The sequence below is a fragment of the Chrysochloris asiatica genome, unplaced genomic scaffold (assembly GCF_000296735.1).
Source record: "Chrysochloris asiatica unplaced genomic scaffold, ChrAsi1.0 scaffold00057, whole genome shotgun sequence".
Classification (NCBI taxonomy): domain Eukaryota; kingdom Metazoa; phylum Chordata; class Mammalia; order Afrosoricida; family Chrysochloridae; genus Chrysochloris; species Chrysochloris asiatica.
The window spans coordinates 17,235,392-17,243,486 of NW_006408575.1; the positions used below are offsets into that span (position 1 = coordinate 17,235,392).

Below are 8,095 nucleotides of genomic sequence, written 5' to 3' on the forward strand. Positions count from 1 at the left end.
CTTCCGTGCCTTCTTTTCACTTCGACTCTGTTTTGCTTTACTGACTGGTTCTTCATCAATTTCAGCTGCTGCAGCCAGCTGGGCTTGCTGTGTGGTTGCCTGTATGGAATCCTGTTCCTCGAGCTCTGGTACTGATTCATCACTGTCAGATTCTGTTCCAGATCCCATCTCAGCCTGGGGCTGTGACAACTCCTGCTCTGTAGCAGGGACGGTTTCTATGACTTCACCGGGCATTTTGTGCAGGGAACGCGGAACCAAGATGGTGGCAGAAAAATCAGTTATCATCTTGATTGTTGTTGCTGTTAGGTGTCATGAGTTGGGACCAACTCATAGCAACACTATGCACAATAGAATTAAGCACTGCCCAGTCTTGTACCAACCTCACAATTGTGGCTACACTTGAGCCCATTGCTGATGCAACTGTGTCAATCCATCTCGTTGAAGTTCTTCCTCTTTTTCTCTGTCCCTCCACTTTACTTAGTCTGATGTCTTTGCCCAGGGACTGGTTCCTTCTAATAATATACCCAAAGTATGAGACACAAAATCTCACCACCCTGGCTTCTAAATAGCATTCTGTCTCTACTTCTTCAAACACAGATTTATTTGTTCTTTTTCTGGTCTATGGTATTTTAATATTCTTTTCCAGCACCATCACCTTGCTTGTAGCTTTGTGAAGTCCTGAAGGAAAGGATCTAGTAACGTCATGTCCAAACCTGATCCGTAGAAACTGTTGTTGCTGTTAAGTACCGTTGAATCAGTTCCGATTCATAGTGACCCTATATAGGGTTTCTGAGGAGCAACTGGTGGGTTTGAACTGCTAACCTTGTGGTTTGAAGTTCAGTCCTGGGAGATAATGTGTGTTGATAAACCACAAGTTTATATGAAATTGTTACACAGCAGTAGATAACTAATACAATCACTATATGGTTATCCCATTGACCCAATACCATTAATGAAAACCTCATTGTCCACAGGGTCACCTTTGGCATAAATAAGGCATAGCCTACTTTTGTTTTGTTTTGTTTTATAATAAGAATTAGCAGTCACCTAAATTTCTAGTGGTGTTCTGTTGAATAAATCATTGTATATTTTATTCTTCTGATAGAAAAATTGTTGTTGTTATTAGGTGCTACAAAGATGGTTCTAACTTATAGCGACCCTGTATAGGGTTTCCAAAGAACTGCTGATGAGTTTGAATCATTGACCTTGTGGTTCAAAACAACCTTGCAGTTGAGTGCTTTATCCTACAGTGCCACACCGGTACTCCAATAGAATAATGGTGGTGGTTATATGCCGTGGAATCGATTCCTACTCATAGCGACCCTGTACAGGGTTTCCGAGGCTGAAAATATTTACCGGAGCAGAAAGCCTCATCTTTCTCCTGCGGAACATAATAGATAACCATTAAAAACCATGTTGTGGAAAACATCTAATAACATAGGAAACATGGCATGACATAACACTAAGTGAAAAAAGTGGGTTGTAAAATCGTATGTTCAAATGTATTCTCCTTATGTGCAATTGCATTCTAATTGTGTAAAATGTGAGTACTAGCCACAGAGGGCTATAGCTGAGAGTGAAGCATCCAACTGATATGAAGTGAGAGGGGTCACACAAGAACACCCAAAATTGCAGATAGTACCCATTTTATCTAATCTGGATGGCTTGATAATCAGAACTTGAGGAAGATAAAAATAAATAAATAATATTTGATAAAGGAAATGAGGATCAATTGCTACAATTTGATGAACTTGACCTATACTTATGGAGGTAGTAACTCTAAATACCAACAGAGACAGAAGGAGTCTTCACATCAATGCTCTCCCCTCAGTATACAGGGTCGATAGGTATGGGCAACTCAGACACTGGCTACCTAAAATAAGAGGGCAACAAAGGCATGAAGTGACTGGCTTACAAGGTTTCAAGAGAGAATATAGTTTAATAGTGTGTGGGGGAAAAAGAGTCCCCACTGCATAGTTTTCATTTTTGTCTAGAAGGGTCTGGTTCAATAGTAAGTAATTGTTATCATGAGTAATTGCGACTGTCACAATTGTAAAGATAGAAGCTTTGTAATAAAAATAGGGTAGCGTTAATCTTATAGTCCAGAAACAGAAGACCCTAGGATCATCAAGGGAGAAGAACACAAGCAGAATGTGATATCTTATCCAGAGAGGCAGTGACACCAGAGATGGGGACAAGGAGAGGACTCTAGATTCATGGGAAGAGAAGGACTGAGAGCTGGCAGCCAGGAGGCAGACTTGCAGAATGTGCCTTTTGGTGGTGTAAATTATTATATATTCCTGAGTGTTTAAAAAAAAAAATAGCAAAAGCGAATAGAGGGAAATACTGTTAACTGATGATACATGGAGGATTTCATTACAATCATTGTAATGAAACAAGCTGCATGATTTGTTGATTGTAAAACTCAATCCACAATAAAAACCTTTAATAAAAAAAAATTGAGCACTTTGTATATCTGCATCATAAAAAGACTGCTAAAATTGCCTTTGAGAGAGGGAGGATTCAGGTGTTTAACAATTTTTTTTTCTTTTAAAACTTCTCTACAGAGAAATTGCCTACAAATTTCCCACAAATCAATGCCCTACACACAAGAAATATGAGCCAGAACACGAGTAGATATATGTACACTAATGTTTATCACAGCACTGTTTATAATATCAAAAAGGTGGAGACAGCGTAAGTACCTATCAGTGGAAGAATGAATAAACAAACTTTGGTACATAACACAATGGAATATTATGCTACCTTGAAATATAACAAGGAAGCTGCAAGCCACTGCATAACATGGTTGAACCTTGACGGCATTATGTTGAGTGAAATTAGTCAGTCACAAAAGGACAAATATTGCATAAGACAATTATTGTAAAAGCTTAGGAAAAGATACCCATACTAAAAAAAAAAACAAAAAAACTTTGTTGGTTACAAGGGGTGAGAGGGAGGGAACAGTAGAGCACAGGGTAGGGGATATTCACATCATAGCTCTGGAATTGGGGAGCGCAATGTACAAGGAAAGCAAGGGCAATACCCAAGAAGAGGGAGGGAGTGGTAGAACAAGGTAGATAGGGGAACACTTAGGTAGGTTTGCATAGGCTAAGTGGGACAGAAGTAAGCAGTGATGTATGCTCAATGTTGGAAAAATAGGGCTCTATGATACAGAGATCAAGGCATAGTCTGAATGGGTAAAAGAGGGGAAATAATATTAAGATGCTTGATTGTCTTATGGATATTGGTTTCCCTTGCCTACTATTGTAAAATAGACACTTGAGTGAGATAGAAAGAATATCAGGAAGCATGACTTCAGAAAGCTTGTAAGTCCATCTTCAGCCTATAACTGATTGGAATACCTTAAAGGGGTTCTAGAACTTGCAGAGTGAAATAGTCTTCTTGTGGGGCCTTTGCAGTTTATAGGGCCTAAGGTGGAATCCTGATCCCCATCCAGAACCTTCTGAGGTGGAACATTCCCACTTGAAAGGACATGCAGACCAGCCCAGAGAGGCTAGAGAACAGAAGATACTTCTTAAAAGAAAGACCAGAAGGAAAAAAACAAAAAAAAAACAAAATGTCAGTCTGTTCGGCTATTACAAGAACAAACAAGCTGTTCTCTGGGAAGCCATCAAGGCAAGCAATCAAGTCCCTTCAGAACAAACCCCCTCCAAGACAGAAATTCAAAAGGAACACACAAACAGGCATGTAGCTCACTGGTGACCTCATTGGTGAAAGTGGGGGAAAGGCAGTAATAAAGATATGGGCTGAATTCATCCACGTTCCATAGACTCCTGCCAACCTCAAGATCAGAGAGAGAGAAGAGGAAGGGATGGTTGGTCATATTTTTTCTTAATCAAAGAATAGTCCCTGCCTTGATGTAATTTTCAGTGTGTCAGAAGGAGACAGGTTGTACCCAAATAAAGTCACTATAAACTTAGAGACAGGTTCACTTAAAACCCAACTCAAACCATCTTAGTTCAAAATGGGAAGGCATTGACTCATAGACTATGACTGGCCTTGCTTGGGCTATATGCCAATACAACAGCCAGAGTCTAGGCCAGGATCAGGAGCCCACCCTATAAACTCTGTCCATAATCAGCACCCATGGCAGGAGCACAGAGGGAAGAGGATCTTCTCAAAGGAAAGAGGCTGTCATGACTAGAAGAAGGGAGATACGAAAGGTGATAGATTGAAATCCCCTCTCCAAACGATGGCTACTTCAGTGCTACATAGAGAAGTGTGTGCCTAGCAACATGGGAGACCACTCAAGAAGTCAGTTTTGCCTGTGGAGTGTTGGGCAAAGGCACCGAGGAAGTGGCACTTGAGCTGAGTGTTAAAAGATGAGGAGCTGTTTCCAGGCAGCTGAGGGTCAAGAGGGCATTTGAGGAGGAGGGAAGAAGTGGTGAGCAATGGGGAAGGAGTCAGAGATAGCCAGAGACCTTATCAAAAACTGCATCTGTAGCCGCTTAAGGTGTTGCATTTTCACCCAGTGGGTGATAGGAAGACGTGGAAAGACTGAAGGCCATGGCAGGTGGGTTTTGCTCATCTTTGCTTCCCTAATAAAGAATAAAAATACTCACTGCCATCAAGTCCATTCTGACTCATAGTGTTTCCAAGACTACAAATCTTTGCGGAAGCAGACAACCTCAACTTTCTTCTGTGGAACAGCTGGTGGGTTTGAACGACTGACCTTGTGGCTAGTAGTCTAGTGCTTATCCTATAGTGTCAACCAGGGTGCCTTACAGTACCTGACAAATACTAGTAATTATATTTGCTGTTTGCACAGACTTCACGGACTCTCCAGTAGCTGTTAGGAGAAGGAATCTGAAGAGTCTTTTACAATAGCCTCCAGTAAACCAGAAGTGTTTTTAAAATGCTTATGATCAAGAGCTTCAGGAAGAACTACATTTCACATTATATTTCAGCACCCACAGATGCAACGGAAAAACAAGTTTTCTAAAAACAATACTTACCCTATTTGTGATGCACTATGAAAATATTTTCTTCTATTTTTTTTTAAATCCTGATATTGACCCATACGAATGCTCTCATGTCTCATTAATTAACCACCAGCTTACAAAACACAACTGTAGACTACCAGCTCATGTTGCTAGGGCTCTTGGACTGTTTTGTTGACTATAGCCTTTCCGTCTCTCTAGTATAATGCTTTTCTCATGTTGAGTCCGTAATATTAATGTCATTGCTAAATGTATATTTACTAAATGAACAAATGAATAGATGCATGCATCATCAATCAATGAATCAAAAAGCCTTGAAAACTACAAAAAGCTATACAGACTTAGAGAATTGCTATTAGCAATCAAGTCAGAGCTGTGTTTGTGGACCTGTGTGTTAGATAAGTGCAGTCCCTGAGTGACACAGGTGATTAAATGTATGGCTATCAATGGAAAGATTAGCAATTCAAATCTACCCACAGAGACTTCAGAAGAAAGGTCTGGCACTCTGCTTTTGAAAAGTCACAATCTTAAGAACTTTAAGAAGATCAGTCCTACTCTGCAATGAATGGGGTCACCTCAATGACAGCTGTAATGAATGAAATAATGAATGTTGGACAAATGGCCTGAGCAGGCTGTGGGAGGTGATACTGATGGTAGAGGAGGCAGGCAGGGGTAGAATTGGGGCTGTTGATATTTGATCCCAGCAGTGGGTTGTGCCCTACAAACTGCATTTAAATGATTCATATGACTTCCTGGACCAAACTCCTAATTCATAGCCCACATCCTCTTATACTGACCATGAGTGATTTCAATAGTACGTGGGGACCATGATTCAGAGACTGGAGATCAGAGGCTTTTTTTGATGGTCTGAAGATTCCATCTCAAAGAGATTGCAAAAAATGGACAGGTCTATTTCTCTGAATAGAGACATGGCACACAAAGATTAAAAAAAAAAAAGACATAGGCACACAAAGATTTAAATAAATAAATAAATAACTGCTGTAGATCTCTTGAAAGTGCATTTGGCTCAGGGAGGGTCTCCTGAGACCACTTAAGCCCATCATTTCCTTCCCACTTCTGGAAGCTTATTGATCAGTATCAGCTGCAAAACTCTTCCCATGAAGTCTCTGAAACCAGAGTTCTCTAATAAAAAGTCAAGCCAAGGAAACAATTTCAAACAAGCAGGTTTGCCTCAGGATTAGCAAATACTAACTGGGGACAAGCAACGACTTCCTCCCGATGTCAATATGCCTACAAGGTTTAAGGACTAACATTTCATTTGAAGAGGGTTTGTCAGAGGAAATAATGATTTCCTGTCTTGTTCAAAGAACTAGACATCTTCATGATGGACAAAGTCATCATTAAAGACCTATAGTTCAGGACTGCACTAACAGTTAGATAGTTACAGATGACCAGGTGGAGATTTCTAATAATAATTTGACAAGCAAGCTGAAGATTAATTAAGAGACCTTGATGTTCAAGATTAAGGGAATTTGGGGACAGGCAGACAATCCAGTCTGTCCCCTGTATCCTTTTAGTAATCTCTTCAAGCAAGTTAAAGAAGATGCTTTCTGACCCTCTAATTCCCCCTTTGGAAAAATTTGAAGTTGTTCTTAAGTTGAAAAAAAAAGTATATATATACATGGAAAAGAATTTAGCACTGTGCCTGGCACATCTTAAGTATTCAGTAAAAAGTAATTGTGATAATTGTGATGATGAAGATGATAATAATCCTTTCTACTATTTTGTTCTTGTATGAAGAAATACAAGATCCATTTGGGGAGATGAGTTGGATTCACAAATAACCAGAGTGCCAAACAGTATTTGAGAATGACTTGCACATTTCTGTCATCTTGCTATTATCCAACTGTTCCATATCACTTAGAAGTGTCCACCTCTTCACATTTGGTAAGACTTCATTTCAAGTGCTGTTATCCTATAAACCTCTCCTTCGTCAATCAAGTCAAAAGCAAGGTCTCCTACAAGTCCTGTATTCCCACCTGTCCATTGTGTAAGATTTCCTCTGCAACCTTTCAGAAAACACTGTTTTTGAGTTAATCTAAGTGAGGTTCTGTTTTATACAATTAAAAAGAGTTTTGACTCAAGCGCAACTGATGAATCTGATTGTAAACATAGTAAATGTACGGGTATTGGAAACACAAGGAAGAAGTAAAGTCAGTCAGAAATGGGTATTGATGTGAGAGTCACAGGCTGGTTGAGAGTGAAAAGTACAGAGGAAGAGTGACATGCAAGGAAAAGGTGGTTTTGTAAATATAATTGATGTTAGTGTTAAAAGTAGGAATAATAACAGTTCCCAGTTACAGAGGGCCTACTTTGTGCCAAGCGCAGATGCAAAATTTTTACACATATTTATTCATTGGTGGGGGGAGGGAAGCACCCTAGAAGTAGGCAATACTATTCCATTTGACAGATAAATAAATAGTCTCAGAGAGGCTTAGTTTTTGCCCAAGGTCATGCAGTTTGTGAGTTCCAGAACCAGCAATAAGCTCTCACATATGTGGTCAGCTATTGGACAGAGGGGTCAATATAATTTAATGGGAAAAGAATATTTTTATAAGTAGTACCACAACAGTTGAATATCTATAAGAAAAATTATTTGACCCATATCATATATCATAAGCACTGAATTACAAGGTCAATTTGAACCACAAGGTCAGTTGTTCAAATCTACCAGCCACTCCTTGGAAACACTATACAAGGTCACTTTGAGTCAGACCAACTGGATAGCACTTAACAACAATATCATATACTATACACACAAAAATTAAGTTGAAATAGCTCATAGAACTAAAAGTAAAAGTTTAAGACTTTTAGGAGAAAATATTCACATTCTTGGGGTAGGCAAAGATTTCATTGACAGTGGACATACAAGCATAAATCAGAAAAAAAATGATAAAAATTAGACTTCATGCAAGTAAAAAAAAAAACTTTTACACTTTTAAAGATACTGTGAAGAAATTGAAAAGGCAAGGCACATCCTAGAAAACAAAAAAACAAAAAACATTCACAACACAGATATTAGACAAAAGACTTGTAACCAGAACATCTAAAGAACTCTTTTAAAGTTTATTAAAAAGACAGCAACTGGAACCTAATGCCAGGGAACATGG

At 39.1% G+C, this 8,095-nt stretch overlaps 1 pseudogene; it reads right to left on the bottom strand.

Moving 5' to 3' along the window:
* The window catches only part of LOC102823840, a 646-nt pseudogene extending 412 nt beyond the window's left edge, over nt 1–234 (bottom strand).
* Nucleotides 235–8,095: the final 7,861 nt, after the last annotated feature.